General features: G+C 43.7%; 1 long non-coding RNA gene across 1 annotated transcript; it reads right to left on the bottom strand.

Moving 5' to 3' along the window:
* Positions 1–2,801: 2,801 nt before the first annotated feature.
* LOC309377273 lies at positions 2,802–3,459 on the bottom strand. The gene is made up of 2 exons (XR_014171499.1): positions 3,328–3,459; positions 2,802–3,099 (listed from the first exon to the last, which is right to left on the bottom strand). It is a non-coding gene; the product is annotated as an uncharacterized lncRNA (long non-coding RNA).
* Between the last annotated feature and the right edge of the window lie 4,283 nt (positions 3,460–7,742).

Here is a 7,742-nt window from a genome sequence, read left to right as displayed (position 1 = left end):
TTTAGGGTGCCTTCAAGTGATCTCAGAAACCAACTGTAAAGCTGCAAAATTGGAACAGAGCTTCTTCCCGTTAACATCATGACTGCCAAATTGTGGACCAGATGCAGTTTCCAAGCACACTTTGAAGGCAGCTCTTGTAAAGTGTGTAACAGTAATCTAATATGGATGCCAAGAAACTTGGACCTGGTCCTTCTTGTCCAGGAAAGAACACTGCTGGCCAAGCAGCCTAAGATGTAAAAGAGTCCCATCCCATCATTGGTATGAGGCTCTGATACAGAATTCCCTGCAGAATTGGATTGTCAAGAGACATACAACTTCATTTCAGCATTACCACTTCCTTAGCACTTCCTGATGATGGTGGTGGTGGTGGTGATGATAATTTATTATTTATACCCCACCCATCTGGCTGTGTTTCCGCAGCCACTTTAGGCAGCGCCCAGCAGAATATTAAAAACATGAGAAAACATCAAACATTTAAAAATTCCCTAAACAGGGGTGCCTTCAGATGTCTTCTAAAAATCAGATAATTGTTTATTTCCTTGACATCTGATGGTAGGGCGTTCCACGGGGCAGGTGCCACTACCGAGAAGGCCCTCTGCCTGGTTCCCTGTAACCTCATTTCTCGCAGCGAGGGAACCACCAGAAGGCCCTCGGAGCTGGACATCAATGTCCAAGTTGAACAATGAGGGTGGAGACACTCCTTCAGGTATACTGGGCCAAAGCCGTTTAGGGCTTTAAAGGTCAGCACCAATACTTTGAATTGTGCTCAGAAACGTACTGGGTGCCAATGTAGGTTTTTCAGGACTGGTTTTATATGGTCTTGGCGGCCACTCCCAGTCACCAGTCTAGCCGCAGCATTCTGGATTAGTTGTAGCTTCCAGATCACCTTCAAAGGTAGCCCCACGTAGACACCATTGCAATAGTCCAAGCGGGAGATAACTAGAGTACCACTCTGGTGCGACCACTCTGGTGCACCACTCTGGTGCAGGTAGGTCTCAGCCTGTGTACCAGATGGAGCTGGTAGACAGCTGCTCTGGACACAGAATTCACCTGCGCCTCCAAGGACAGCTGCGAGTCCAAAATGACTCCCAGGCTGTGCACCTGGTCCTTAAGGGGCACAATTACACCATTCAGGACCAGGGAGTCCTCCACACCTGCCCAGCCCCTGTCCCCCCAATACTGTCTTGTCAGTATTCAAATAAATCAAATCAAATCAAATTCAAATTCAAATCAATGGAACTTCCTTAGCACTTCCAAATCAATGTTAAATATAATTGGAGACATGTCAGACCTTTCTGGCACCCTGCAGGCCAAAAGCATCAAGAAGCAGTCTCAGTGTGGCTTCCACCCTTGAGGAATGGCCTAAAGTCATTGGAAAACTATGCAGTACTACCCTCAGCAAATGGCATGTTATACTGAATGGGCCTTAACAGTGTCCAAAAAAATCCCATCACTGGTACTTTTCTGATCTCTTCTTGGCTCCACACTTTTGTACCTGTGAAAAGACAGCCAAAAACAGAAATTCTTAGCAGATCAATCATAAATACCCTATTATTAAAGACATCTGAAAAGTCTTTGTTTCTTTTTTTTAAAATGGTTTGGTATATTTACGAAGAGGTTGTAATTTGCAAGGATGATTAAATAAGCAGTGCCTTAGGAAATAGGAAGAACTCAGGCCATATGGTTTGGCTCCAGCAGGCCCATAAGGAAACATTCAATTTCACCAGAGATTACAAGTAAAACAAAGAGAAGGTCAACTTAATAGAACCATCAAAGTCAAGATAAATGTAATGCAAAACCTGCAGAGATTTTCATCGCCGCTTTGTTTGTTTTCTTATAGATTATGTTCATTGTTCTCAAAAAGTGCAGGGCAACTATAGAAAATGGTTTTTAAATGATTACATAAAATGTGGTCTCTCCCTTATATACATATATGGTATTTGCAGTACAGTTTTACTCTGTTTCTAAAGATAAAAAAGGTTCTGTTTTTACTAGAAAATATTTGAAACGTGTTATTTCCAATTCTGCCACTCTCAAATTGGCTATGTTCAACTTAGCATCCAACACTTGAACTTGCAATTTGTGTGTGAAATTTGACTGCAGAATTTGAATAGTCTTGTTGGACTTGTCTTGAATGTTTTGGCAGGCACTGAATACATATTCTCCTGAACTGTCAAATACTGTCAACCAAAAATACTATTGTATCTCATCCAACATATACCATTGGTAAAGAAATGCTGTTCAATAACAATGATCCACTGCTAGGTAATGTTATACAAAAACTGTCAGATACCATCAAATGCCATGTATCACTGAGTTGGATCAAAAAATTCTTGAGTGAAAATAATAGCCGTTAAGAGTATTTGTCCTCAGCTGGTGAGTTGAGAATCACTGTGTCACAATCGCCTAGTTCCTCATTTCAGGGAGTAGAATGTTAACATATTGTTAACATATTTTCAAAGTGTTAATAGTTTATTAATGCTAACAGGTGTTGTTTCATGAAGGTCAGTAGGAAATTCCCCCATATCTTTGGACATAGTCTTTATTAGATTCTTTCATTTTCAGAAAAGACAATGGTCTTGTTTTCAAGCCTCAGTCTATCATGTTCAATTTTGCACCTTAAAATTAAGAACAATCCTATATACAATGCTCTGTACACACCATCAGTTACTAATAGAAATTTTGAAAATCCACATGCAGACTGCAGGAATCTGACCATTGTGGGGTGTAATTTAAAACCTATGTTGTGATTCAAGGACCCAATCCCCGCTTGTGAAATAAAGACACGTGGACACGATATATTAGGTTAATGGGCAAGAAAAGGCCACAACTTTATTGATTACAGCATGTGAGAAGGTATTGGCTTAGGCACTGAACCACGGACAAAGACTCCACCCACTTGGAGTGAGGGGTGAGTCTGAAGAGGGGTTAACCACCAGTCGGGGGAGCCTGTTGATGATAATACAACTATAAGCTCTTCTCTGATGTCACCGAGTTTCGTGCCATGGCCCCCACAGGCATCAGACAGGATCCACAACCGCCGGATTCCTTTAACGGAATACCCAAAATTGAAGGGGTAGGCGATGGCCACACCTTGCCCTTCCACACACCAACAACACATTCCAATGCCTAACCGCCAAATACCACAAAAGTTGTGACGATTGCTACTTGGTAGGTGAAAAAAACCAAGAGGCCGGTGCCAATTAAATTGCCAATTGGAAAAAAAAACTCCTACCAGGCCCCCTGGGCAACCAGGGCGACCAACCAGAGGTCCATGGCAAAGTCAAGGGAAAAGCTAAGCTCTAAAGGGAGTGGTGGGTGGGTGACTCATGGCAAAATGTGAGCGCAATGGCATGAAAGGGCTGGCACGGCCGCATTTGAGTGGCAAATCATGCCACCTCTGCGCTTCCCGATTGGGTGCTCAACCGGGAGGCATGGCGCGCCAGCCATGAGGATGGGGCAGGGGGCAGAATGACGCAGGAATCGTCTCCCGCTCACAACACCTCCCCTCCAGGAGGAGGAAAGACCCTACTTTGACCTGGAGCAAGACTGCACCCTTCTCCTCCTCTACTTTCATTCAGTTTCTGCCACATGTATTTTCACAATAATCAAGTCCCCCCCCCCTCTGCAACAAAATGAGCATGAGTATATATTATATATATGAACAGGTGTTCCTATCAGAACATTCCCCAAAATGAATATTTAAAAATTCCTCACGTTGCTTCAAAATACAGTATATAAATATCACATGACATAGAAACCTGTAATCTTAAAATGTAAAACCTGAAGAGCATGGGGGATGGGGAACTGGTCAGACGCTTTTCTTTAGGAGACAACTCTAACTATTGAGACACCATAACCAGGATGTGAACTGCTTTCCTTTTTACCCATTATATTTTATGAAAGCCTTTTCATAATACAACACCATAATGAACAAACTAATCTAAATGAAAACAAAAACGGAAAAAAACACCAAAATGCAAAGTCTGCTCTCAAAGGTAGATCTTAACCCTTGTCTCACATAGAAAAGTGTGGACCCTCCTAGTTCCCAGCTGGGAGCTTCCCTTTCTTCTCCCGGTTTCCCACCACATTCCCAGTTAGTGAAACCGCCTATGGATAAGTGATAGGTATGATCAGTTTACCAAGCTGTTAACATGGGGAAGTCTCACTCCTTGATAAGACCCTCGACATTTGCCACTAATTAGAATGAGTGGCAGCAAAGTAAAAAAACAAACAAACAACAAAAATTGTCTTTCTTTAATACAACCACTTCCTGTTGGCACTAGCAAGTGATGGATCAAATTAAACATTTCACTGTGGTGGCAGGGAGAAAGGCAGGGTAGCCTAGATAATATATGTCTCCATCTTTGGTTAAGTGTTTATTTTCCCCCACACTTTCTGTAATGTAGCATCAAACTTGCAAGAATAAAATCCAGGCTATCTCTTCCTCTGCAGGTCCACCTGTGCTATGCCAACAGGAGGTGATAAATAACAACTAAAGCAGTTTATTTGTGAGGTGCAAATTATGTCAAAAAAACAGGGCCTCCAGTGGCTAGCCTTTATTACCTTACTTCCTCTGCAACCAATGCTGTGGGTTGTTGACCAGCTGGCCAGACCATAGAGAAAAACAAATTGTAATAGAGATCCCAAAGCCGTATGTTTAAACCTTATGTGAAATTTATTTCATAATCAGTTTTCCTCTTAATCTATCAGTACTGAATTGAGAAAATAAAAACTGAGCACAGAATTCCAGGCATGGGCAGAGCTAGCTGTTCAAGCACCCGGAGCGGCGCACATGCTGTGCCCCCAGGGGCAGGGCGATCTGCCCACGGGGGTGGGGCAATCCATCCAGGGGGGGCCGATCGGCACAGCGGTCATCCACCATGGGGGGATTTTGTCACCCCCCCCTGGGATGACACCCGGGGCAGCCGCCCTCCCACCCCTCCTACACCCCTGATTCCAGGCACTGTTGCACCCATTGTGAACACAGAGTGCTATCATTAGCATATTCAGCAAATTTCATATGGTACCCAGAATTGAACAGAGCATTCCAAAGGGTTTCTAGCTAGTGAAGATATAGCAACACAGAGGTGCACATGAAATCAAATAGATCATTTGGATGTGTCTATCTCATTACAAAAATAAAACAATTCTATCATTTACCAGCACAGTTCCAAGTTTTAATTTTTCGTTGACTGCTGCTTGGCTGTTCTGATTGCAACTCTCTTGAGGATGCAATGAGGCAGAGAGAATTTGTTACTGCAGTCTGCGTGACAAGCATTTGCAACATGTGTATCACCAAAACAGCTGTTCAATTTTTTTTATTATTTTTTGCTAAATCCCCTTGGTTCCGGGTACTTGGGAAAAGAAAGCAACAAAGTTCTCATGTTTACTTAGTTCTTTCGCAATGACGTCATGAAAAGCGGGAAGCAGAACTTCATCTGCAAAAGAAATTCAGTGGAATATCGTCTGCATACGTGAAGTGTAGAATGTATAAGAAAGAAACACGGGGGGGGGATAATTACTAAATATGCTTACACAGTTTTGCAGAGTTGTATACATGGAGAGGGGCTGTGCACTGCATTGCGCACCCACTGTAAGGGGTGAGTACTCAGGTGGTGAGTAATTCCGGGGGCGGATAGATATTTTTGTAATATCTGAAAAAAATATACAGGTTGAGCATCTATGGAAGTAGACAGCTTCAACAATCCAGCAGAAAAGCCACTGCCCAACATCAGATCCACAGAGAGAGTCTGCCCCCTAAAAGTAATTTCCAAAGCTCTAAGGTTGTAGATTGTATATGTGATGGCCTGGGAATCTGATTCAGAGGCTGAACCTGAGGAATCCTAGCCTGCACAGGAGTCCCCGCCTCCAGGACCGGATAAGCCGGGGCAGGGGCTTGAATCTGAAGGGCCCGCACCTGTGCCAGATCCTCAGAAGCAAACACCAGATGAATCCACTCTGGCTCCGGAGGTGATTGAGGACCCATTGCCTGCAGGTGCTCCTCTCCCAGCCCTGTCAGGGGAAGGTGAGGTTGCCTCTGGGTCCAGTAACCCTCCAGCCTCTCCTGAGCTGCAGAGGCTCAGGGCAGAGAGGCGGAGGGAACTAGGTTCTATCAGGAGAAATGCTTGCATTAAGGCCAGAAGAGGCGAGTCACCTGTGGGCCGGGACCGCCCTAGGCCTCAGAGGAGATAAAGGCCAGTCAGCCCAGTCCCAGGTTGTGGGAGCAACATCGCTGGAAACCTGCTCTTGCCAGACCCTGACCTGCTCTTCCGGAGTTCCTGACCACGCCTGGCTCCTTGCCTTGGACCCCACTTCGCCCTTGAAGGACAGCCTCCAGACCCTCAACCCGGGACCGGACTCAGACCACACCGCACGGTAACCCCCCCCCCCCGGACCAGCACAGTACATTTTTGTGAATAGAGACTGTTGTTGTAAATTTTATAAAATGATATCATGGTGCATAAATATTTTTATAAATAAGTAAATTCAAAGCCACGCAGCTCTCCGACATGCTGGGGAACCCCTGAGAGGCCAACGCCCTGGCGTGACACACCACTAAGCTCTATGGGAAAGACGGCTCTGACTGCGATAGTGGTGGGAAGGACAGGGAAGGGCAAGATGGAGCTTTGCTAGTTTCTTGAATTCTCAGTACCAGTTTCTCTGCTGGTTACCAAGACGGATAGGCTGTGGGGAGTTCAGTGCAGTGTGGTTGCAGCAACAGCAGTGCTGGATTGGTTTTGCCACTGCACCTGCCCCACACTGACCTCCTTGCCACCTCCCCCTGGTAACCAGCAGAAACCCTGGCATTGGGGACCCAGGTAAGAAGTACAGCTCTGCCTCACCCTGCCCCACTGATGGCTTCTGGTAGACTATATTGGACTAGATAGCCTGATGGACTGGCAGTATATGCAATTATTTTACTTTCATGTGATTACGTTTGAGGAGTTCTCAGAGCCAGTGAAAATCAGTTTCCTAGAACGCACAGAGCAAAATGCCAAATGGAACATCATGAACTTATTACTGGACAAAAATTATATTGAATTTAAACCACTTGGAATTAGCTTTTTCGTAGCACCATGTGAGACAGAAAGTAACAGTCTGACTATTCCTAATATTGCATGAATCAGCCATCAGACTTTGCTAAGGTTGATTACTCTACTATGCAAGGTCTTAAAAACCCAGAAAATTAAATTATCTACTGGAAAATAATGCTCTAATAAAGATACCATAATAAAGTCTTCTTTAAAGTTTAGCAAAACTTTCACCTACTGTAGTTCAGTTCTTAAACTTAATCCATCACTGTCCTTAGCATCTAAGTAGGCTGTCAGTGTGATTTAATAAAATAATCACCCATTTTGCTGAATCTAGTTTCTTTGTGCTTTCAGAAAGCAGTTTCCCAAGGAGACAAGCTGTTAAGCCAATTGCTTTTTTGAACCAAAAATATGTGTGCTCTATATATGCTTACCAAAATTGCTAATTAATGATGATACTTGGATCCTAATTAATCTGTATTACTCCGTATAATGCTCATTTTTTCTTAATTGTTTCATTTCTAATTTCTCTCCCTTACTCTTTTCATCCTTTCAATTTTGTTTTAATCTGCACTTTTTAAAATATCCTTAGGTGTTATGCTATATATTAAATGTAGGACTGAGCCAAAACTTACCAGTTAACTTTGCAGTTGTATTTGCCGGTGGAGAAGTTGACCCTTTCCCTATTTCATTGATCATCTGGTGCCA

Source organism: Podarcis melisellensis (assembly GCF_964234715.1).
Source record: "Podarcis melisellensis genome assembly, chromosome: 9".
Taxonomy (NCBI): Eukaryota; Metazoa; Chordata; class Lepidosauria; order Squamata; family Lacertidae; genus Podarcis; species Podarcis melisellensis.
The sequence above is the reverse complement of the archived record's forward strand: the minus strand, read 5'-3'. Positions and strand labels throughout refer to the sequence as shown.